We start from the raw sequence: 26479 nt of genomic DNA, 5'->3' as shown, positions 1-26479 counted from the left end.
GCATTTGTTTCTGCTACCCAGGCCGAGTTTTCCTTCCCTCCATGGGAGACCTGGCCTCAGCAACAACAAGTACTAACCGCTACATAAGGCTTCAAATTTTCAAGGCAGTCTCCAGCATCTAAAGTAATTTAATTCTCACCACACCCTGGGGAGATAACAAAGCAGATAATGTCCACATTTCCCCTGCACTATATACCATTAGAGATGAAGAAACAGCGTGCGGGCTCCATCCCCCTGATTTCAACCCCGCTGCTCTCCATGCCCCCCCTCCCTCTCCCCCATGAGGCACTGTCCTGCCTGACCTGCCATCCACAGGCTCTGGACCTCCAGCTTCCAGCTGATTTGTCCAACAGGCGTATCAAGGGAAGACAGGAGTGCCCTGGACAGCTGTGATTCCTGCCCACCGGACTGCCATCCCCAAGGGTGAGGAGCAGTGACTCATCGACTGTTGGTCCCCCAGAGGCTAAACTCTTCCAATTTGATCTACCACATGTTGCTGTCAGGACCTTGACAGACATGGTCTCCCTGCTGGTTTCTCCTGCTAATGCTGGAGCCCTTCCGGCTCCTCCTAGACTTCTGGCTCCTTGGCGCCATTGGTCGTCTCATCCATTCTCATGGATAGAATCCCCCAATAGGCTTCTGGCCATGCACATTAAGTTGAGACTCCTCTCGCCTCCAATCTCTTGTATCCGCCCATTCACTGACACCTCCATCTGGAAGGAAGTGATTTTATTAACAGAAATAAGCCTGACACTGAAGACTCGATGTCCTCCCACCACAACTTGCTGTCCTCCCACCGCACCATCCAAAACGTGTTCCTAACCAAGGTATTCTTAGTAAATGGAATCAACCAGCTGGTTGGCCAAGGAAAATCCCTAAGAATTTCTCCTTGATCCCTTCTTTATTCTCAGCCCTAGAATCAAGTCTGTCAAGTACTGTACTCAACACCAACAACACACTCTCCTGGGCCCTCCCAGGTCAGGCATCTCTTAGAGGTCACTGATCAAAACAGCAATAACAACTCTGGATGAACTACACCCTCACCTGCCTGTCTCTCCACCTCATACTAAACCATCGCCCTCATCCCTAAGCCAAGGCCACAGCAACCTCTGGTTTGCTGGACAAGCCGAGATCCTTCCCGCCTCCCCACGTGTGTGAGTTGTTCTCCTGTGGACATCTCGCCCACTGTTTGTGCAGGATGGGTCCTCCTCTCCCCTTCTCACTGCTGGAGGAAGTCTTCCCTCCCCTCTCTTACCACTAACCCAGCATCGCCCACTGCTAGAATTTCCCCTGGTCTGGTAAGCTCTGTGGAATGAGGCTGTGTCTGCTCTGGGTTCTGTTTTATTCTTCATGGCAAGGGACAGTCTACAGTAGTTTAATGAATTCAAGCAATAGTTTGCTGTAAGAAAAGTCTGTTCAGGGTGACAACAAGTGTAAAGTGATCTTGCTGGTGGAAACCTTTCTCTAGACTCTGAAGTTGTCTTGAGAGCCACTCAGTTCCAATTATTCTCGTAACACAACAAGCAAAATATTCATTCCAGATGATATTTTTACTAATGACTCCTATCAACACTCCCTATGTTCACAAATGGCCTCAAGAATTTACATGGTTATTAATAAAGATCTGCACTTTCCAATGACAGTGCTGACACTTCCTGCTCACGTGATCATGGTCAGTGGATTCTTTCTCTGCCTGGATGTGGCCAGCAGTGAAACCGGCCAATTATACCTGCCGTTAAAGTTTGGGAGAACCCATCTAGATGGTGTATTTAAAGCCTGGATACAGCAAGCATTCAGTTAAGTACACTTATTATTTTTATGTTATTTATTATTATTATTTTACTTCTTACTCCACTGATTATTTTGTTTCTCATTTCACTAGTAAAATATCACATAATAGTAGGATGAACTAGATGTCAGCAATCTAATTTCTAATCTTACTTTGACCACTAATTAGCTGTGTAAGATGGCAATTAAGACATCTTTCTTGATCTCAGTTTCACTATCCTCGAAAATGAAAGTGTCTGAGTAGATAAACTCAACATGATCTGATGACCCTAAGATTATAAGGGTTTTATGAGTAATCAAAGGAGAAAAAAGAGTTTTGGCATTGTTTAGACAGCAGATTTATATCACTTAATATTAAGAAAAAGTATGATGTGAGCTTCTCATAGCTGGAGAAGTGCATAGTTTCAAACAGTGACAATATTTTCTGGAACCCCGGGAGAGATTCACTTGTCACTGAGCTCTGAGAAATGAATGAAGCCTGGGAAGCATTTGGTAAAACCCACACTTGGCAGACAGTGAGGGTGAAAACTGACAGATTTCCTCCATGCCAAATCAAAATCAACTGTCCAGACATTTACCACATGACCAAGTTTATCATTAGAGAAAGCAAAATATATCCTTTTCATTAAAAAAAAAACATGGGGAGCTAATCTCTGGGTTTACTTACTCTCCTAATAAAGATGTGACAGTGATGGTGATGGTTTTGCCAGTGTGCTAAAGTTTTCCAGGTGCTTTCACACATTTTTTTTTTAAATCACTACGTCATGTCTGATTCTTTGTAACCCCATGGACTGTAGCCTGCCAGGCTCCTGTGTCCATAGGATTTTCCTGGCAGGATTATTGGAGTGGGTTTCCATTTCCTTCTCCAGGGAATCTTCCCCGATTCAGGATCGAACCCACATCTCCTGCATTGGCAGGCGGATTCTTTATTGCAGAGCCCCTCATCTCAAATTTATAGAGGCCTTGGATGGGTATTACCAGAAACATCATTTCTAACTTACTGATTAAGAAATTGAGTGTCAGGCTTCCCTGATGGCTCAGTGGTAAAGAATCTGCCCGCCGATGCAGGAGACACAGGTTGGATCCCTGATCCAGGAAGATCACGACACAAGGCAACTAAGCTTTGTGAGCTACAACCTGCGCCTGTGCTCTAGAGCCCGGAAGCCACAACCACCAAGCCCATGTGCTCTAGAGCCCGTGCTCTGCCGACAAGACAAGCCACCGCAGTGAGAAGCCCAAGCACCACACCTAGAGCGTAGCCCCCAGAGCAACAAAGACCCACGACCAAATATAAATAAATAAATAATTTTTAAAAAAAGAAGAAGAGACTGAGTATCACAGGGACCAAATAATTGCAAAAGGGCATTCCTGGATTTAGGAGTGAGGCATCAAACCTTTGGTCAAAACTTAAAAAAAAATCACTATGTGGTTTTTATTTCTCGGTTTAATTGTTTATATGTGTTAATAAGCTTTTTAAATGAAATAATGAATTAGTTTCTTTTTTCCAGTAATCATTTTAGGATTCTAAGAAGCCTTTTCATAATGTCCAAACTACTTTAAAGGGATAAAATAGATATTTAGGGAATTATTTCTTCTTGTAATTTTGTAGATATGGAATAAGATCAAATATCCCATTGCCAGTTATTTCTGTTTTTTTCATGTTCTATGAAGTATTTTAAAGGCAAATGTTGTGATCATATTTCATACATTGAACTACAAAGGGACAAAAGTAGCATAAATATTTATGCCAATTCTAGTTAAGGTATAAATCCAAGCATTACATAGTTATATTCATATTTAGAATGACTTCTAAAGAACTTTTTAACATACATATTAGGAATATAAGGATGTACTAGAAAATATCAAACACTTGCTAATATTGTACCTTTTTGTATAAATATCCCTGGTTTTTTATTTCAGAGAACAAAGGAATTATGGTGCTTATAGAAGGATAAAACTCCCAAAGCCTCCCCAGGACAGACACTTGCATAAATGTTTAGTTCATTTATGTCATTTTAAATCCTAGACGTCTTATTATTATGACTTTTTTTACTTCCAAGTGTGGGGACACTGAGGAAGGGCCCTGCTCTGGGGACACAATCGTTCTGAGCCACATCCAAGCCCAGCCTCCCCTCCAGTCCTGTTTGTGCCTGTAATGCTCACTGAGGATAATTCATAGCTGTACTGAGGACAGGCTTTTAGTCTCCTGTTAATCTTATGCAGCAATCAAGGAGTACTTAATTTTAGTAAATGTGTTAAACATGTATTTTGAGTATTATGCGTTTGTGTGTTTAGTCGCTCAGTCGTGTCCAACTCTTTGAACTGCAGCCCGCCAGGCTCCTCTGTCCATAGGATTCTCCAGACAAGAATACTGGAGTGGGTTGCCATGCCCTTCTCCAGGGGATCTTCCCGACCCAGGGATCGAACCCGAATCTTTTGCATCTCCTGCATTAGCAAACAGGTTCTTTATCACTAGTGCCGCCTGGGAAGCCCATGCATTGAAGATGTTAATATAAAAAGTGAAAATATAAACACTTATGGGCATGTTCATTTTAAGAAAAGATTTTAAAATGGTATGCAATTCACACAAAATTTGAATTCAACTAAAGGTTACATGGGCATGAGTTTGAGTAAACTCCGGGAGTTGGTGATGGACAGGGAGGCCTGGCGTGCTGCGATTCACAGGGTCGCAGAGTCGGACACGACTGAGCGACTGAACTGAACTGAACTGAACTGAAAGGTTACATCTCCTAAGAATTATCTAACACAGATATAAGGTTCATCTTTTCACGGTTTACATCCTGTCCAGATTAAAGGAGGCACTGTGTCAGGGAACAGCAGATTTTCATAAAATTGAGCAGACTCAGATTACATTTGAAGGCCCAGTCTGACTACAGAAACGCACTGTGAGACTTTATTCACTAATAAGCCTTTCTTTCCCCTTTTTCACTAAGAAATATTCTCTTTTCTACTTCATGAATAAATAAAAAGAAACCCTGAAATCTCTTCCTCTGGAATTTTATAAAGTAAAAGCTACGACCACCACTTTCAAGTGAGTATTTTTAAAACACTTTTTAAAATAATTTCCCAGAACCCAAGTAAAATTCAGAAAGGACTTAACTTCTTAGGACATGTATATATTCCACAACCACACACACCTCCCAGAGTTTTCAAGATTTTATTCAGAGATTCCCATTGAAGCCTAAACTGGTCAGACATACATTGATTAATCTTATCTATAAAGTTATTTTAAATATTTTGTCTAGTGGTGGTAGCAGATTTTAATGTGATTGTGAGTATGAAGTAATGGTGACCGCAGTATTTAGCAGCTGGAATTTATCTGGAAAATTAAAAGATTCTGATGGTAACTGGGAGGAACAGTAGCATTGTTGGAAAAGAGAACTCTTAAGGGGAATATGAAGTTTTCTTTCAAATTGATGTATTTATAGTCTGGATGCTGAGCCAGAGAGGAGCCATGGGAATAATGCAAAGACAGCAGCTTTGGACTCAATTAGACTGGATGAGCCTGCTGGCCTTTCTCCTTACTGTCACCAGGGCGGGACATTTAACCTTTCTGATTTTCAGCTACTATATCTGCAATGAAAGGGGAAGCTTATAATGACCCGCTTTCATGCAGAGATCAGATTTAAAAGGAATGATCTTTTGAATTATTGTTGAGGAAGTACTTGGCCTCCTGCTCGTCTCACACTGGCCTGGACGGGGCTATTTGCTGGGAGTGGACGCTCGTGACCCGATGCCATGGAGGCCATGAGTGAGCCTGTGTCCTTGCCAGCCTGGCAGGCTCCACGCGTCAGTGTGAGAACAGGACCCAGAAGGTATAGCACACATGTGCAACAAGACCTACCCTTACCTGAGCCTGAAGCAAGGCTGAGCCCAGCACAGTGAGTTGGGCATGGGTCACCTGCAGACTCAGGGATGCGAACTAAATGCTTGCTGGAGTCAGGTCATGTGTCACTATGTCCCCAGTGAGCATTACTGAGGGAAGAGCCAATTAACAAGACCACTGAGAGCAGGTGAAATGGATGCTCAAACATTTGGAGCAGTCCTATAACAGAATATATACCCCGAAAATAAAACCTCTCTATTGTCTCCAGGTGCCCAGCAGAGTACCGGGGCGACGCTGACCTTCCAGGGACTCAGAAGGGTCCTCCAGTCAGATGCGAGTCCTGAATCACAGATCCTATCAGCCTATCAACCTAGGAGTGTGTGTGCATTTCAAGACCAAAGTAACTTGGCAAAACTCTGACACTGCTCTGAATGTTGTTAAGTCCAAAGACAAAAGATGAACTGAATAGATGGTATCTTAAGCTGAGCACTAAATACATAATTATTAAATATATATTCAGAATATTCATCACACCACAAGAACAAATTTCATGTCAATTAATGTTTTATTGGGGAACTTTGTGACAAACACAATAATAAACAGTAGTGAATATTCAGATTAAAGAATTAAGAACATGTATTATGAAACTGACACAAATGTCTTTTCTCCAACTACTTCTTCCTAACACAGGGTCTACTGATTACAGAATAAGTATAAATTCCATTAATCCTTAAACTAGAATTCTAGACTCACGGCCCACAGGGAACTCTGCAAAGTCAAACCTGATACCCTGTTTAACCATTTGAGGAGATATTCTTTCCCCAGTGAAGTAGTTGTGAAATGTAATGTGGGTCAGAATTGGGATCCTGCAAAGATCTGGCACCAGGTTAAATCAGACAAGAATCCGGAGATGCATGAACTATGGATAGAGTGACTGCTGAAATAATTTGGGAGGGGACATTTAGAAAAATCACTTTTTAAATTACTAAACACTAAACACCAAAATTATAATACATAAATTTTAGGCGGCTAATAATTTCTTAACTCTACATTTACATTATAACTTTTTTATATGCTTTAGAGACCTTGCAAAATTAAATTTCCCTGCTTTAATTTTTTTAAGCTTTTTAAAAATATTAATAATAAATGCATTAGCTGATTAATATGATAACAAAAACTAAGCAGTTAAACTTATGTGATTGCTTTAAAAATATTTATGGAAATTAAATTCAAATGTGTTACACTGAGTGATGCAAAAGTTTGTATAGGGAAAAAACTCATTTTAATAGAAGAATATTACATGCAACATAATTTGGAAAGAAACATAGAGATATTTCCATCCAAATAAGACATAGTTAATGTGGGGTTCACGGTGATATTTGAAAACATGGGTTATGGGGTGACAGAGGCAAGGATTATAATTCTACAAGTTGGACAGAATAGTGTCACTCAGACACACAGCAACGTTGGCTCAAGCCTTCTGAGGTGGCAGGGAGGTGGGATGGGGGCACTACCAAATTCACACCTTTTCCCCTGAGTGATGTTCTATAACTCCTAGCTCTAGAAGGCAATCTTGTTCTTCAGTTTTACCATTTCAGGAAAAGCAATAATAGTTCCTGGAATGCAGAGTAACATGGGGTGAAGAGCTGCCTTAGAAAGATAGGTGTTCACTCAGATATACACCACTAAGGGGCATTTTATTGCTGAATTCCATCTAGGTAATGTTCTAGACTCTAAATGCCCAGAGTGGTCCCAACAGTGCATTAAATATTGGTCCATCAAAGGTCCCTGGTTTAACCAATTCAAGTTCATTAAATTATGAGCATCAGTGCAAGGTCACTGCCTCAGGAGGACCCCTCCCGACACGTCGGGTCAGGATGGTCTGGGGAGGCAGCCTGCATCTCTCCCGCATGGCTCTCATGCAGCAGGGCCTCCCAGTAGCTGCTGTCCTCCCAAACGAGCCCTGTGCTCAGAATGTCCTCTGAAACCCAACGCACTTGGCAGAGGAGGAGGACTGGGGGTGGATGGGGCATAGGAAACAGCCAGAGAATAAGTTGTCAGTCTGTGTGTTCTAAAAGCCTATTGACTGACAGCTTAAAAGAGTCATTTCATGACTTGTTACCTATGGTTACTGAGCCAACTCAAAAGGCAAATGGCAGAAATTAGATGTACAGAAAATAAAATGCGGTACATTGCTTTTTATTAAATGAAAATTTACTGTGTCTGTACTAAGTGGTCAATGGCAAGGGTCTCCTAAAAGGCTGTGATTAGATGAATACTAAGGTCACTTTCATTCAATTAAACTACTTATTAGCATCTGCCTATAAACAGACAATTTACAAATGGGATCTTAATGACTGAAAAATTTGAAAAGATTCTAGAATTTACTAGTAATAATAGAAATAGAAGTTTAAATATCAACTTATTAATTTTTACTCAACAGAAGAGCAAAATTAAAGACTGGCATATGCCAAAGGATGTTCAGAATGTACAAAAGTGGAAGTCTGCACACACAAGTGAAGAGAGGAAAAATTCAAACAAAAATAGTCTGACAGCACTTAATGTAATTGAAAATGTGCAAACCTTCTGACCCAGCAAACCCGTAAGTCAATAGGAGACATACACAAAGGCTCTACCCCACTACTGCCCACAGAATCTGGTCACTGGAACCAATCTGGGTATGATGTAGTAGTTCACTGTAGTTCACTGGCAGACAGTTCACTAGTAGGTAAGTAGGTTAATGCACTTGTTCACTAGTACATAGGCAGGTGTAATACAGTAGTTCACTAGTAGACAGGTATGTTAATGCAGTGGTTCACTAGTAGGAATACGATGCAGCACTTAAAGTGTAAAGTGTTCTTTGCTGTTTTGTCCAACTCTTGGTGACCCCATGAACAGTATCCCACCAGGTTCCACTGTTTATGGAATTTTCCAGGCAAGAGTACTGGAGTAGGTTGCCATTTCCTCTGCCAGGGGATCTTCCTGACCCAGGGATCAAACCTGAGTCTTCTGTATTGCAGGTGGATTCTTTACCATTAGGAGTACTGAACTACAAGGACATAAACAACATAATGGTATCTTTGCATACACTGAAGAAAGTAATTCATAAAGAGAACAGGATTATAGCATAAATTTAAAACACACACAAAATGTCACCTATTTTATAGGGCTATTCCCATCTTTAAAAACTCTTTGACCTGTATTCTTCATCACTTCTGGCCACAGGAGGTGGATCTGCATAGACTATGTCTCTCTTCCTCTAGTTTCTGCTTGAAGGGGCCAGCAAGAAATGGGGGGCTGGGGAAAAGTGTCTGGGGTGTTTGTTCTCAAGTATCTGCCAGTTGAGTCCTTGGGGTGGCAAAATGCCTTCTCAAGAAAGCAGATCGTGGCAGGCGGCTCTTTCATATGGTCCCTTCTCTGGGGCCAGGTGGGATCCCTGCCCTCCGTCCTTTACCCCTTTGCATACCTCAGGAGGATGCTTGATGTGCCTGCTGTTTCCCCAAGTTCCACCCACATTTGTAAATAACCCATTTATTAAACTCCCTTCAAATCACCTACCAATGATCACAGCTTCTAGCTGAGTCACTGACTGATAGTATGTAGTATAATTAATTAAAGTCCTGCCATGAGGACCAAGAAAATAATGGAAGAAAGGAAGAAAGGGAGGGAGGAGCCCTCGAGACGTGAAGTCTGGCTGGATGGTGCAAATATAATGTGAATCATGACAATGAATCAGGTTTCCATCCTGAGAATCTGATCTAATGAACATGCATCCTGTTTCTTCACCTATAAAATGAAGATTACAGTTTCTACCTGCCTTCCAGTTTCCCTACACAGGTTAAATGAGCTATGGCCTGCAGAGTGTTCAGCATGTGCCGAGCGGATCCCATGGTACTGGATCACACCCCAGGGAAGGACCACACACGGGACTAAAGACAGGTGGGCAGCTTGCGAACAGTTTGGCAAATCTGGCTGAGGAGTCCCTCTGTGTGCAGCAGTGCAGGTAGTAAGCAAGGGCATGGGAAGAGTGGGGTTTCTGGTTGAGAAAATTGACCTGAAAGTGGCATGTATTTGGAAGGCATCTGGGGGCCAGTGAGGGGGGCCCAGGTACAGCCATGGAGGAGAGAAGCAGATTCAAAGATCAATACGAACAAGAGTGTAAGACCAATGACTTGCACAGACGTGGACTTAGAGCCTGTCATACAGAGTGAAGTGAGTCAGAAAGAGAAAAGCAAATATCAGATATTAACACATACATGTGGAATCTAGAACACTAATGCAGATGAATCTATGGACATGAGTTTGAGCAAACTCTGGGAGACAAGAGAGGGCAGAGGAGCCTGCTGTGCTGCAGTCCACGGGGTCACAAAGAGTCGGGCACAACTTAGCAACTGAACAACAATAGAGACACAGACATAGATAACAAACATATGGACACCAAGGGGATAAAGTGGTGTGGGATGAACTGGGACATTCGAATTGACACATATACACTATTGATACTGTGTAAAAAATAAGTAATTAATGAGAACCTACTGTATAGCACAGAGAACTTTACTCAGTGCTCTGATTAATGGTCTATATGGGGAAAGAATTTTTTAAAAAGGGTGGATATATGTATATGTATAAAACTGATTCACTTTGTGTACACAAGAAACAAACACAACATTGAAAATGAGCTATACTTCAATTTTTAAAAAAGATGGATCACTGACAGGATATGAAAGGAAGCAGAGAAATAGGCTGTGGACTCGGAAGGAAGATGAGAAACAGAGGATCCAGAAAGAAGAGCGGCAGGTGATGCAAAAGAGGGAGGGGGAGAGATGACAGTGTCGTCAAGAGCTGAACAACTCTAAAGAGAAATGAGAAATCCAGGTCTAACCACATGGACCCTGCATTTGGTGGCTATTTTCATAAACACTTTTAGCTATGGCTTCTCAGGTCTTCTATTTCTCGAAAAAGCCCAGTGCCTCGTCCTGCACTTTCCGTCTTCTCTACATGGCTCCCTAGACCCCGGGGATGATGTTTAATGCACCTCTTGTTCCCACATTTACTGAAAGATGGATCCCTCAATCAGCACTCTCCAATAGGAATGTAATACAAGCCACATCAATCATCTCAAATTTCCTGAGTCACCTTTCCAAAGTACAAAGAAACAGATGAAATTAATTGTAATAGCCTTTGTGAGGATGACTGACATACAACAAGCTGCATGTACTTAATATCACCACAATCAAGATACTGAAAAATTCACTTCAACCAATCAGCAATTTATATTTAAATTACTAAACATGAATGATACTTTTACAATTCTCTAAAATTGCAGGTTGCATAATAATTCTTCTAAGAATATTAAGTTCACTGTAAAATCAATTCATACTAATAAATAGCCAAAGTAACTTTGACGCTTTCAGCAACCTGAATTTTTCAAGGCAAATAATTAAGAAAGCCACATATAAAAATAAAGGAAAAGCTTCCTTTTGCTTAGATCAGTTTTTAAATTTATTTTAAATAAGTATCAATTTGGTTGACATGATTTTGGCCAACCCTGCTAATAGCCCTTACCCATGCATGAAGCCTTTCAATTATATCCATTAGTTTGCTCTGACCTCAAGATTCTTGCATTTCAGAAACAACATCAGCCACTGCCAACTTAGTTCATACAATCCATTCCAATTAGGATACTATTCAGTGTTTAGAGACATTTTTAATTTCAACTTTAATTGGTTTTCATTGGTTTCCTTTTCATATTATCAATAAGTTCCTTAGGACTGTGAATGCCAAAGTTCACTGTCATCCATATCCACTGAAAAATCAGGGGAACAGAAGCAGGGTATTTAAAAACCTGAGATGGTACAACCATGTCTCATGGTCCAGTAGGAAAAATGAATGGAAAATTGAGATGAGGACATAAACTGTAAAGGCCAGAAATGAGGGTGCCTGCCAGGCACTGGTGCACCCCAGTGTTGGGTTTTATGTTGGTAGAGGTGTGGGGATGCTAGCTTGAATCCACTGGGCCGGAGCTGCGGGTGGACAACAAAGAATCTAATAGGTGTACAACAGAGAGGCCACGGTGATTGCATCCAAGCAGGGTGCTCACTCCTTGGTTCAATGCCTCAGCCTCTGTCTCCAGTGGACTAGGAACGCAAAACCAGCACGTCTTCAGACAGATCCACCTCCTCTGCTGTGACGATTCCTTCTTGGCTGAGCTTCCCCTCCTCATGGGGACACATTCCTCCAGTGATCCAACATTTCCACTTGCACATCTCTACCTGCCCATGCCCAATACCAAGAAGGGAGTTATGACTTCAGGTGCCTTTAGTAAAGGAAATGATATGGAGGAGTCCCTGAAGGAATGTTTCTAGTTCCTAATTTCTTTAGGATGCTCTTCAGACATTTCATTTCGGAAGAAGATATTCAAATACCCCAGAGTTCTGTCTCTCTCTCATACATACACATGAATGTACACATGTGTGATTCAGATACACACCTATACATGAACATATGTGTGCATGCACACATGTGCACATATGTACAGACACACATATGCACACATATTCGTGTACACATGCATGCACACATATACACAGACACCCGTGTATATATGCATGTGCACATACATGTACACATGTGCAGACATGTGTATGTGAACACATATACCTGTACACTTGCACATGCATGCATGTGTGTAAAGGCCCACAATGTATATATGCATATACATGCAGCACATATGCACAGACACATGTGTACATGTGCGCACATGCATGGACACATGTGCACATGCTTGAACACGTGTGTGCAGACATGTGTGTGAGTGCACTGCAAGCACACTTACACATGTGTGTAGTCTATAGACATGTGTGCATGAGCACACATATAATATGCACATGTGTACTGCATGTGCATATACATGTACACATACATGCAGGTACATGCATGTACATGCACATGTGCACACACACACAGGTACACACCCTCTTTCATTCCAGAGATGAGATTAAAGTGAAGCCACTCAGTCATGTCCGACTCTTCACGACCCCATGGACTGCATGGTCTACCAGGCTCCTCCGTCCATGGGATTTTCCAGGCAAGAGTACTGGAGGGGGTTGCCATTTCCTTCTCCAGGAGATGAGATTAGGATTTAGCAAACCTAGAATAGGGTCTAGAATCTGTACTTTCAAAAGTCTCAGAACTCCTTGGTCAGTTTTATTAACTACAAATCTAGACTAATTTTTGCTTCCCTCAACCTTTACAGCACTGGACTAGTCCTAAATGTTGAACATCTTTTCATATGCTTATTTAACAACTGTATATCATCCTTGATGAGGTCTCTGTTTAGATCTTTGGTCCATTTTGTTAATTGAGTTGATCATTTTGTTAATCGTTGAACTTTAAGAGTTCTTCACATATTTTGGATCAGAGTCCTTTACCAGATATGTCTTTTGAAAATAAGTCCTCCTAATCTGTGCCTTGCCTTCACATTCTCTTGATGTTGTCTTTCACAGAGGAGAGGTCTTTAGTTTTAGAGAAGTCCAACTTCTTGATTATTTTGTCTAATGGATTGTGCCTTTGGTCATATATCTAGAAAGTGAGCACCATACTTACAATCACCTAGATTTTCTCCTATGTTGTCCTGTAGGAGTTTTATAGTTTTGTGTTTTACATTTAGGTCTACAATCCATTCTGTGTTTACAAAATCAAGTAAACATGACATTAACTAAAATCTCTTCTTTAAAAATCAATAATTATGTGGGACCATTAATGAATGGTTTAAGATTCTGCATTGTCTTAGAGAAAATACTATTTTACACCTACTACATATCAGAAACCAGTGCTCACAAAGCAAAAGTAATGAGTACAAAACTGTCATCATTTATCAGTGGAAAGCCAGAGTTTTAAACAGTATTACTTATTTCAAATCCTTTGCTTACTGCCTGCCTTTGAAATACTATTAATATATCCTGTTAGGCATTCAAGTGAACTTATACAGAGATATTCAGTTTACATATCACTAAATAACAAACTACTTCCATGTGGATGTTCGTAACATCCATAGAAGCCCCAAATTGGAAACAACCCAAATACTCTTCACATAGTACATGGTCAAAAAGCTGGTGCAAGTGAATCATGAAATACTACTCAGAAATTAAGAGGGGTAAACACCTAACACGAGCAGCGACCTGGGCAGAGCTCAATATTATGCTGAATGGAAAAGCAAACGTCATTTCAGAAGATCACAGACTACACAATCTTATTAATATAACATTCTCAAAAAAGACAAAATTCTAGAGCTGGAGCATGGATGAGTGTCTCCACGGGAGTGGGGAGTGGTCACAGTATTAAGGGTTAGATGAGAAATCTCTATTGCAGAGATTAAAAAGAACTATGTCTTGATTGTGATGATAGTGATGCAAATCAGCACACAGGGTATATTATACAGAACTACACACACACACACAAATGAGTTCAGATGAGAACGGATGAACGAGCTATGCTGTTGGTGTTCCCTGCATACTCATCGCTAGCTGCTCCTCTACCTTATCCACAGACTGGCTAATATAACATATTCTTGGAATAGAAGATCTTAATATGGAGGTGACTGCCAATGATGCCGTGAGGTTTTATCCCCAGACCATTGATAATAAACACTATTCAGCAGATACCAATCTGCGTGTGGGACCACACAAATTTTTCATCACCACAGAGATTGCAGTCTGTCCGAGCATCTGTGGTTTACTTCAACAGCACACAAAAATCTGATCTTGATAGTGTTTCCTCCTGGCTTCCACTGGCAGCATAGTGGTTACCTGAGGTGATGATCTTGGTTTGCAACAGAGTGCCTGAAAATGGTGTAAACTGACAGGAAGCTTAAGTTGTCAAACATGACTTTGAATTGGTAGAACTTAGTCTGGAAAAGTTGCCTGAGGAATATGAGTTCCAAGAAGCTACAGGAGTAAAGTAAATTGTTCAAGCCTTGATTGCCAATGTCTGGTAGTGGTGAAAAATGAGAGGAACCAAGGCTTTAGCATTCTAAGCTCTTTGGCTGGAGCAAATCATAGCACTGGATCAGCAGAAAACTGCCACTCAGAGCAGTCCCATCTGCCAGCAACCAGAGGACTGAAACCCTCTTGGATCATCAAGGTGGTCCATCTGACACAAGACTGAAGGCAGGAGGAGAAGGGGGCAGCAGAGGATGAGATGGTTAGATGGCATCACCAACTCGATGGACATGAGTTTGAGCAAGAGCCAGGAGTTGGCGGTGGACAGGGAAGCCTGGTGTGCTCCAGTTCACGAGATGGCAAAGAGTCAGACAAGACTGAGCAACTGAACAACAAAGGAATTCCTTATACAGGCCATTGAAACTGATCATATCCTGAGATTTTTGCATTAGTATTACTGTGGAGAAACTTGTATTTCTTAGAGTTTGTTACCTGAGATGGCAGAGCTCCGTTGTCACAATTCGTACCCTCAAAACAAGGGGAAATTCCTCTTCTGTCTCTGAATACCAGACATCTCTGCCAAAATAGCAACACTAAGGAGCAGACTTGGTGGGAAAGCATGCAAACATGAGGCAGCAGATGCCTCGGTACCTGTGTTACTTCCAGGGCTGGAGGGGTCAGCTCCAGGGGAACCTGTCACCAAAGGGAAACTTGCCAGAGGAAGAGTGAGAAATACAACAAATGGAACCCTTAGTTCTGCTTTTCTAGGCACTCCATAGTGCACGTCATGAGTCTTCACTCTGCCACGGCTCTCAGCTGGCTCAGGGCTCACGGCTGAGAACTGCTGCTGGCCTGGTGTGGGTATGGACCCCAAGGTCGCCTATGGAAACAAGACTCAGACCCATCTGTGCGATACCGTCTAAGCACCAAAGAACCTGTGACAAAAGGAATGGAATATTCCAGTTTCCAGAGGGAAGATTTCAGTAAGTGGAACACTCAGGAAGAACCTCTCCAAGGAACACTGGAGGCTATCTTCTTTGATAACCTTTTTTTTCTTTTTAAACCATTCTGAAGGTCTTTGAGACTGTAGTTTAGCTGCATTCCAGCAGTGTCTCTTTGAGGTTGAACATTGGCCATTTACAGGGAATGTTAGGGAAATCAGCTCTGGGGTTGCAAAACGAAAGGTGGAATATGTTTTTCTTAAAATATGAAAGGTTTCAGAAAATACATTAGGTCATGTGGTTAGGGAAAACAGACTAGAAAAAGCTGTGAACTTGATCTTGTGGGTTTAACAAAGCCGGGTGATTAAAATCTGATTCATTTATTTTTAAAAAATGAGCTGTAAATAAGATTTATAATCTGTTTGACAGTATTGTGGCAATATCAACTTCTGGTCATGGTACAGTACTATAAGGATCTAAGATGTTACCCCTGGGGGAAGCTGGGAGAAGTCTTCACAAGAAATATCTCTGCTGTTTCCTTTGTGTCTGTAATTATTTAAAAATAAATAAGAAGTTAAAAAGGTGATTATTCAAACACAGCATCGCTATCCTAGCAGCGTCTCCAATGGACATTCAATCTCACCTGCTTGAGATTTTAAAACTTAACATCTTTTCTAGCTTCTCATCATCCTGGGTTGCTCATTTACTCTGAAGGATGGTTCCGGGAGGAGCCATAAACAGTATTTGATCTTCCTTTACCATCTCTGGAGCATCATCACTGATTAAACCATAATTGATTGTTCTATGTCGACTAAACCATGAGCCAAATTTGAACCTTTTTGCAAGTTTCCAGAATGTTCTGAGGGTCAGTTTCCGAAGCTGACTGTATCTCCAGCTCTATCTTCCAGGGACATCATGACTCCAGGTACCCTTGCGTTGCCTCATTAGACTCTGGCCTCCTTGAGGTCAGAGACGACACTTGATCCTTAAAAGGATCTACCCTGTACCATTCTACATGCTCAGGTGGCCTGAAAATACTTGGGCAAACATGAACTGGTGAGTTATGAGCTGTATGTGCATCTACTCATCAGTATTCTGACCACTTGACATTGAAATTTAGATTTTGGCAATGCCAACCAAGCAAGCTTTGAGCACAGATTATTTCTAACAAAGTATTATTTTCTACAAAGTACATTCAACTTTCCTTATGAAAGACTCAAAAATTTTAAATGATCAGAATATTGTATCTTCAACATGAATATTGTTCTATAATTCCAAATATTGCAGAAATTTAAGAAGCTTTCAGATTTTTCACTTTATCAGTTAGTTATAAATAAAAACATTTACTGGTTTATCAGGGCTAGTTGATGTACTCCTCCCATTCACTAAAATTCAACCCACCTTGAACTTTCCTTCAAAATATCCTAGAAAATGACAAAACCACTGGTATTACATAAACATACATTGCCTTAACAATCCAATAAACAGATCTAATAATGTTCTATCATGTCCTGATTCAGTATCATTCTGCTAAGCATTTATTGCTAATTCACTTTATAACAGGCTTTATTAAAAGTCATTAAAACCTGCAGCTGCATCCCTAATTATTTCCTAAATATAAAGACTGCTTTTATAAATGATCTTCTTGTTCAAAACACTGCCATACAGCTCACAAACTCTTTGTTGGGAGCCAGAGAGCTTTTATTCTTTACGAAAAGAGATGCTAAGTAATTCATCAGATGCCAAACACTGGTTTTTTTTTTTGGTACCATTTCAGCTTTGTTCCAAGTGGTCAACTTCTACGTTCATTAAGAATAGGTATATTGATAACATAGTCTCAGATCCATGCCCAGGACTTCTACCCACTGGCGTGTCATCCAATCTCTTAATGTGTATCCTTGATAAACTTGAAAAAGCTCAGTGATTTGGCAAAGCTAAGCACATTGAAGTGTAGCTCACATGCAAATATTCTGGAGACACATGTGGAAGGAAGAGAGTGCATTTCATTTGGAGTTTGGTTAATTCTGCTCAGGAGAAAATAGCCCAGTGGGGGATTTATATGCTTGTAAAAATAATGTAAATGATTTCTGTTGCTGTTATTCAGATGCTCAGTTGTGTCCAACTCTTTGTGACCCCATGGACTGTAACCTGTCAGGTTCCTCTATCCATGGAATTCTCTAGGCAAGAATACTGGAGTGGGTACCCATTTCCTTCCCCAGGGGATCTCCCCAACCCAGGGATTGAACCCAGGTCTCCCACACTGGGAGGCAGATTCTTTACCATCTGAGCCTCCTGGGAAGCCCAAGTTATTTCTAGGCTCCATTTAACTGATTATTTTATGATTTACTACTTTTATACATAACCAAAAAAAGAAAACTTCAGAAAAAGTAAGTATGGGTATGATTTAAAGAAATTTCATTTACACTGGGAAAAAAAAACACACTGAGTTCTATGTAATAGAATTGCTTATTTCTCAAAACAGTTTTATACATTCATAAGCATGACAATGTATCAACACCCATCAATACTGTTGACAGTTGCCTGAAAAATGTAGGACACCTGTGATTTAATGGGTAGGACAGTATGTAATTTGTATGCATATACTGCCCAGAATATGACCTAGAGGTACAAGGACAAAGGCTCCCAAAGGACATTTCAGGTGGAATAGTGACAGAACATAAGAGTAAACAGCCAAGCAGAATCACTGCAACTACTAAGAAACACCAGAAGTGTTCTCACCACAGAGCTGTGTTGACCGTCCATCTACACTGAGGTCATTGAATTTAATAACTGGCAGAAAGTAATTACTCCATTAGTCAAAAAGACAAGGACAAAAATAGCCATTGGTCACTACATTAATACTAGAGTAGTTGTTGTCGTTCAGTCACTAAGTCGTGTCCGACTCTTGGCAACACCATGAACTGCAGCACACCAGGCTTCCCTGTCCTTCACTGTCTCCCAGAGTACACTCAAGCTCCTGTCCATTGTGTCGGTGATGCTATCTAACCATCTCATCCTCTGTCTCCCTTTTCTCCTCCTGCCCTCAATCTTTCCCAGCAACAAGGTCTTTTCCAACGAGTCGGCTCTTTGTATCAGGTAGCCAAAGTATTGGAGCTTCAGCAGCAGTCCTTCCAATGAATATTCGGGGTTGATTTCCATTAGGATTTACTGGTTTGATCTCTCTGCTGCCCAAGGGATTCTCAAGAGTCTTCCCTAGTACCACGGTTCAAAAGCATCAATTCTTCCATGCTCAGCTTTCCTTATGGTCCAACTCTCACACCCAAACATGACTACTGGAAAAGCCATAGTTTTGACTATATAGATATTTGTCAGCAAAATGATGTCTCTGCTTTTTAATACGCTTCTAGGTTTGTCATACTTCTCCTTCCAAGGAGCAAGCATCTTTTAATTTCACAACTGCAGAGTAGCTGATTACTTCACAAAGAACACATCTTTACAAATCTATAATCAGATAACTTCCTGTAACCATGAGCGACTGACTTGCCGATGGTTGCCAAGGACACAGACAATGGCACAGAGATTCCATACAGATAGAACTTGACAGCATGACTGCATTTCTCAAGGGCAGGGTACCTCTTCGCATTGCCCTGCTCCCCTGTCCACATCTCCTAACCTCTGGGGGCACAGACTCACTGACTCAACTCCCATGTTGATGCAAATGTGACTTGTTGAGTCAAAGCAGCTCCCGTGGATGTACCAAACCACTGACTGCATCAGTGATGAGGGCATGCCCCCCACTGTTTGGTGGCACATCCTCTCCTGCACATTACTGGGGGCCTTTTAGGGCTCTGCAAGGTAACTGGCTAAATGGCACACTGTTGACTTAGAAAACTTAGTTGGCCACCAGAAACTAGATAATGTATTATACCAAGATACAGTCAGCAAGTTATATGGAGAATCTGAGAGGCTGAAGAAAGGAATTTGAAAATCAGACAAAAACAAATTTCTGTTTGCCTGGCCTGGCTTGAAAATTCTAGTCATTCCCATGGAAGTTATTCAGCTCATGAGACAGAAAAAGCATTGAGGACACTTAGATTGATCTGAAGAACACTGCACTGATTTTTACCCTCAGAAATTTCTTTTAGCAAAATATAGAAGTTTTACATAAGATCTAATATCAATGAGATATAAAAATTATATAATTAAAAGACATTTTATTATTATTATTGAGGATCAATTGCAGCCTTTCAAGTAAAATCAACAACAGGATACATATCACCAGTGGAAGAAAGTTAATCTTCCAGTGACAAAAATGAGTAATTATTTGAATGTTTGATGTATTTTACATGATCACTTAAAACGAATATACAATTTACTGGAAAGAATAAGAGTTTAAATAGGTCTCTTCCCAACTATTATCTATATTTCTTTTAGATTTATTATGTAAAATATGATATTTTTGGCTTCCCTGGGGGCTCAGACAGTAAAGAATCGGCCTGCAATTTGGGAGACCTGGGTTCAATCCCCGGCTCGGGAAGATCCCCTGAAGAAGGTAATGGCAACCCACTCTAGTATTCTTGCCTGGAGAATTCCATGGACAGAGGAGCCTGGCAGGTTCCCGTCCATGGGGTCACAAAGAGTCAGACATGACTTAGCAACATTCACTTTCACTTTCACTTTTTCTTTCATTTTCTCAAACAGGTAATATATCTTCAGGCTTTCCTGGTGGCTTACATGATGAAGAATATGCCTGCAATGCTGTGTAGCCAGGTTTGATCCCTGGGTGGAGAAGATTTCCTGGAGAAGGGAAGGGCAACCCACTCCAGTATTCTTACCTGGAGAATTCCATGGACAGAGGAGCTCGGTGGGCTATGGTCCATGGGGTCACAAAAAATTGGACAAGACTGAGAGACTAAGGCTATATTTTCACGGCTTCAGCAATCATTTCCATTTTGCCAGCTCTGAGCTGGGCATGTCAGGTTACACCTCCTTCTGAAACCAAAGGTTCCTCCCCTGCCATTTGGTCCTTGTACCTGTTCCCCACTCACTGGACATGTCCCAAGTCAGGTCTGACACCTTTCCTTCCAAAGATGGGCATTTTATGCCCAAGTGCATTTGTATTTATCCAGCCCATGGCAGGTACCAAGCACATATCCTAGCTTGACTCATTTTCTGTGTGGCAGTCCATCACCCATCAGCTTACCATCCAGTCTCAACTGACTCACTGCTCACCTGCACCTCATGAGGTCAAGTTCTCATCACCTCAAACCTGAATCGCTGCAGCAGAATCAACCCTGGTCCTTTCTGACTCACCAACGCTTCTAAAATATGACATGCAACATACGAGCACAACATCCACAAACCCTCCTATTTGTACAAGATTATGGAAGTGAAAGTGTTAGTTGCTCAGTCATGTCTGACTCTTTTCAAACCCAAGAACTGTAGCCTGCCAGACTTCCCTGTCCACGGGATTTTTTTCAGGCAAGAATACTAGAGTGGGTAGCCATTCCCTCCTCCACTGAGTAAGATTAAGGTCAAGATAATCTGCAAGACCTTCCAAATCCTTGAGAATCTAAACCCTTCCAATTCCTTAGACAGTAAAAGCAAAAGTTAATAAAATACAATTGCTCTGTTTGTTTGTTTATAATCATAATTTGAAGGAAGTGACGCATGTAATCAGTGGGACAAAAGATATTTCTTCTTTCCAAACCACCTAAAAAGTATGGAAAATATGAAATATTGACACAAATCTTAATTTTGACTCAATGTATGGAGACACATCTAACTTCCCTGGACTTCACTGTCTCATTTGCAAAACAGGAATCAGAATGTTTGCCTCAGTCCTGCTGTGAAATTCATAGGTAAGATGCCTTAGAGAGGGAATTTCACAAAACTGCTGAAGCCACAGAAGTACTGAGTCTCTCTGAGGATGGGAACTCAAAGGGGTTGAGTCACCTGGAATGCAGTCATATGGCCCACGAAAACCTCATATAACAGTGAAATAATCTACCTTTAGGACTTCCCAGAAATTTACCGCCATGGAAACAAAATATGAAATGGAAAATAAAAACACATTGCTTCAGTGGATAGTAGGCAAGTTTCATTTTTCAGTAATCACTTAAAAGGATTTGTAAATAGAGAAAAAGGATGGACTTGGAAAGAAAAATGAACAGCCTGTGTGTTTGTGAATGTAATGAATTAGATGAACTACCCTCATCTTACTTACCTGAGCTCTAAAGGTCCTGACCACGTAACTACTTGCTCATATGAGCTGTAATCAGAGGTGTATTCAGGCAATTAAATTAATCTACTCTTAGGAGATTTATTTCTTCAAGATTAAAATCAGACCAGAGAAACAAAAGATAAATAGTTGAGCTAAACTGGTATAGGCTTACCACTTGATAAATGAGGATATATTATATAAAACTGCAAGAAAAAACATAGAAAAAAAAAGCTCTCCAGCCAGAAGTACTATTATCCACTTTGGTCTCTGGCTCTGTTTGTGTGTCCTCTGGATATTAGTCATTTCTGAGTAACAAACTGAAAGGACGCCCACAAAGCTGGGATGTCTTAATTACATCGAGGCCACATTATGAACATTTCATCTTGTTAATAAAACGTCCTGCAAAAACAAGCTTTTAGAGAGACAGCAGCCTATGAGCCCACCTTCCTGAGCATTCTATCAACAGTAGATATAGAAACTGACCTAGAAACCTTTGGTAAATTCTTCATGACACTGCAGTGGACAGTTGCTGGTCTTTCCACCTTATAATATAACCTCTCCCCTTTTCTTGAAAACTGCATCAAAACTTGTATTGGAGGCAGCTCTGCATTTAACAGACCATAGTAATAGCTGGTATTCTGTTTTTCTCTTGGTCTTACAGTTCCCCAAGGTTTTCACCTGGTTACAGCTGCTTTTGGGGGCTTCCCTTTAGGTTCAGCTGGTAAAGAATCTGCCTGCAATGTAGGAAACCTGGGTTTGATCCCGGGGACGGGAAAATCCCCTGGAGAAGGAAACGGCAACCCACTCCAGTACTCTTACCTGGAGAATTCCATGGACAGAGGAGCAGAACAGGCTGCAGTCCATGGAATCACAAAGAGTCCGACACGACTGTGCAACTAACTTTCACTTTTCACAGCTGCTATTGCAGGTATCAGAGGACAAAGAAGGGGAAGAGTTGCCAGAAGAGACACATCATGGGACGTTGTTGATCTGGCTTCATTCCTGCCTGTTCTTGGGACTCTTTTCCCACAATATTTTGACCAAAGAAATGGAGTGGTTATTTCTTCTCAGCCACTCCTCATTTTTAGAGATATATTTTCTTGTAAACTTCTAAAAGATATTATGATGAAGTTTTATTTTGCCAAGTCCTGATTCATTCTCCCACTTTTAGAAAGAGACAGAAAGGACTGGAAAAAGACTGACGAAATATGTCAGTTTTGGCTTTTAACAAATGGTACTGAAATCAGAGTAGTCATGGTCTGCGGCTCTGTGCCGAGTCCAACTTGCAGTCCATTTTATTCCAATTAAATCAGGTAAAAACCAAGAGATTTCACCCCAAATCTGGTTCTGGATCAAATGACATTATTCTAATGACTTTTCACCCATTGCTTTTTTCCTCTTTTTTTTTTCCTCTACTGTTTATTTACTTTTTCCTTTTTGGTAAATGATAACAAATCAAACCAAAAATTTAACGTCATTGTATCACTGACTAGACAGTTATATAATTTTCCATTTCCAGTTCAGTCAAATAGTTCAACCAGCAGACTATATGGAAACTGACTATGACACCAATGGTAGTTTAGATTTCTCAAACTTACACTTTATGTATTTTTAGTGATACTCTGAAGAAGGAAATGGCAACCCACTCCAGTACTCTTGCCTGGAAAATCCCATGGATGGAGGAGCCTGGTAGGCTCCTCCCATGGGGTCGCAAAGGGTCGGACACAACTGAGCAACTTTACTTCACTAGAAATCTATACAGACCAAATGCTTATCGATTACATTTTTTTAAAATTATAGCCACTTTTAAAACTCCAACTGATGAAAGAAAATAAATCATGAAATGTTACTTAACTGGAGATTTCCTGAGACACCTATGAATAGAATCTAGATTAAACCAAGACCACAGCATTTCCAGGGTTGCCCATGGACAAGTCCCATGCTGTCTACCCTCCACTCCATCTTTACTAGTTGGTGAAGCAAGACAAATTGCTTTCTGGATGTATTATCAGATGTTGAGTTTTTAAAGACCACTTAATCCTATTAGCTTCCTTATTGGTATAACTAATGGTAAACATTACTTCTCCATTACAAACCAGAAAATTATGACAAAAAATGCAGTGGTTGATTCATTTCAGGTCAAAATGAAAGTACAGTTGACCCTTGAAAAACATGGGTTTGAACTGCATGGGTCCACTTATACCCAGATTTTTTTTAATAAGTATATTTAAATTTTTTGAGATTGGTGATGATCTGAAGAAATGCATAGCCAAAAAAAAATCTAAAAAAAACAAGAAAACCCTAGGCACATCATAAAATATACAACACACAGAGTCAATGGATCATTTATATTATTGTAAGGATTCTGGTCAAGAGTAGGCAATTAGCAGTCAGTGTGCATGCATGTCGTGCTCAGTCATGTCTGACACTTTTGTGACCCTATGGACTGCCAGGGTCCTCTGTACATGGGATTTCTCAGGTGAGAATTCGGTAATGGGTTGCCATTTTCTCCTCCAGGGAATCTTCCCGACCCAGGGATAAAACTCAGGTCTCCTGCACTGGCAGGTGGATTCTTTATCACTGAGCCACCTGGGAAAGCTACTGGGGGGAGTCAAAAGTTACATATGAATTTTTGACTACACGGGTAGTTAGAGCACCCTACCTCTGCATTGCTCAAGAGTCAAGGGTAATGAAAATGAACTTGGGTGTCATGTTGACCTAGTCTTGCCTATTTGGTTTAATGCATGATGTCAATTTTGAATACTATTTTTAAATGAAGTCTTCCCTGCATTAAAATATTTTTTCCATTGAGAGATATAAGAAAATTGATGCTGAATTCCCGGGGAAATATTATATTCCCTACACTTAAGCTCTTAGAATGCAAGAAGCATGTTGCCATATAGTAATCAGAAGGGACTTTTTTGAGGAGTGAAGGAATGATTGCTATAAGATATGACATAATAATTCAAAGATATAGCACTTAAGTTTCCAAAATACTCTCAAGAGCATCATATTGAGACTTTCCAATATTCCAGCATATGCATCTCTTCATTTATTCCACAAATACTTAGACGTCAACCATATGTAGAGGACTGCATCTTAACTGGTAGATAAAGTACCCCGTGTTAGGTAGAAAAAGTTGAGCAGTGGGTTGAGTGGCTTGCCCAAGATCTTATGACCAGCATTTCAAGAATCCCCATGTCCTGACTGTCAAACAAGTCTTGTTCTGCTACATGACGATGCATAACATATTTCATGCTGCAGGATGCTGTCTCTTTCCATGTGTGCCATGCACAACTCATTCTGCCAAGCTAAACAGGAAGAAAATACAAAATGAGAGGTCTCTCCATTTGTGTGCCAGTCTATGACTCACTGGAGGTGAAATAACTATATACATAATTTCTGGCTTAGGATACACTTTTCTTCAGTGGCTTTTGCCTTCTTAATAGAATTGGATGAATAACCAGGATGCTTGCCTAGAATCTTTTAATTGGTATGAAAATAACAATCAATTATTGAGGGACTTCTTAACTTCCAAAATAATCATCTCTTCTTTTACATTTTTTGTAAACATGTATATAACTTGGTTCAAACCCAAGCAAGCAATTCCAAAGGCAAACTGGACCTTCCAATCCAATAGGATCTAATGGTCAGTAATCACACTAGATTATCCAGTTAATAATTAGATGGTCTAAATAATAATACTGACTGATAAATGTTTCTATAATATTTGTATAATATAAAGGTTTAAGCCAGAACTCTCTGTCCCACTCTCATGCAGATCATTTCTTGTTAAAAGAAGAAAAGTAACTGACCAGGTTCCAGAACTCATTTCAAATTATCCTGCAGTCCTATATACACTTTCCATTGTCCTCTTTATGCAATCCTACTTCACTTTTCTCCTCTGAGTCTCAAGTAGAAGCAACACAAAAACACTGACCCCCCACCAACAGAATCCTTCCTCTGAGAAGGGATGTTGGATACTGTGTCTGATACTTCTCAAACTTCATGCATCCTTTTTTGGTAACAGACCAAAAAGAAAAAAATCAGGAAAAAGAGCTATTTTAATAGGACATGGATGTCCTAGAATTAAGTGTTGATTTCTCTTTAGAGACAAGGGATTCTATGCAAAAAGTGGTATGGTTGCATTAGCCCACCCACTCCTTTTGTGGAGTCCGGGAGACTGGGGGCAGTTAGAGATTATAATTTATATAGGCACTAAATTGGTTTACAAAATGCTGTCTCAACGCAATGACATTTCCCCAAAGATAAGGAGAGCTTCCAGGCAGCTTGCCTGGGCTTGGAACGGTGAATCAGTTATTTATCTCTGTGATTAAATCTCTAAAGGGATGAGCCCAGGGTAACTTTTACTTTGTGCTGTTTCTGTCACACATGGAGAAAGCCTGCCCCCTCTGCCACTGAGAAGGTAACTGCGGCCACGTGCCCACAGGCCTGCTTCCATCTTATGCTCTGCTGACCAGGCAGCCTATCTGTGCTATTAACTGACAACCACACTCAGAGTCTAGCAACAGGCTGCAACTCTCTTAAAACATGATTAGTTAGTATAAGTGGCAATTTCACGTTCACATCTTCCAGACTAGGGGAAAAAAACAAACACACAAAAGCAGGTTTGTCAGGAGCACACCGCAGGTCTCCTGGCACGGATTTCAAATCAATAGTGCATTTTTCCTCCCGAGATTGCCGTTTCTGACCCATATAGGGCAATAGAGCCCCCAAGGAGCTCCATGACGCCGACACCGCTCTCCCTTTCTGCTAAGCA

At 40.7% G+C, this 26479-nt stretch overlaps 1 protein-coding gene and 1 pseudogene across 1 annotated transcript in view; one reads left to right on the top strand and one right to left on the bottom strand.

Moving 5' to 3' along the window:
* Nucleotides 1-26479, bottom strand: part of SNTG1 (syntrophin gamma 1) — a 375824-nt gene that overhangs the window by 347256 nt on the left and 2089 nt on the right. The gene's annotated exons all lie outside the window — the stretch shown is intronic.
* Nucleotides 5548-26476, top strand: LOC122679085 (annotated as a pseudogene).

The sequence above is a fragment of the Cervus elaphus genome, chromosome 21, assembly GCF_910594005.1.
Source record: "Cervus elaphus chromosome 21, mCerEla1.1, whole genome shotgun sequence".
Classification (NCBI taxonomy): Eukaryota; Metazoa; Chordata; class Mammalia; order Artiodactyla; family Cervidae; genus Cervus; species Cervus elaphus.
Note: the sequence above shows the minus strand (reverse complement) of the source record. Positions and strands in the feature narration are given on the sequence as shown.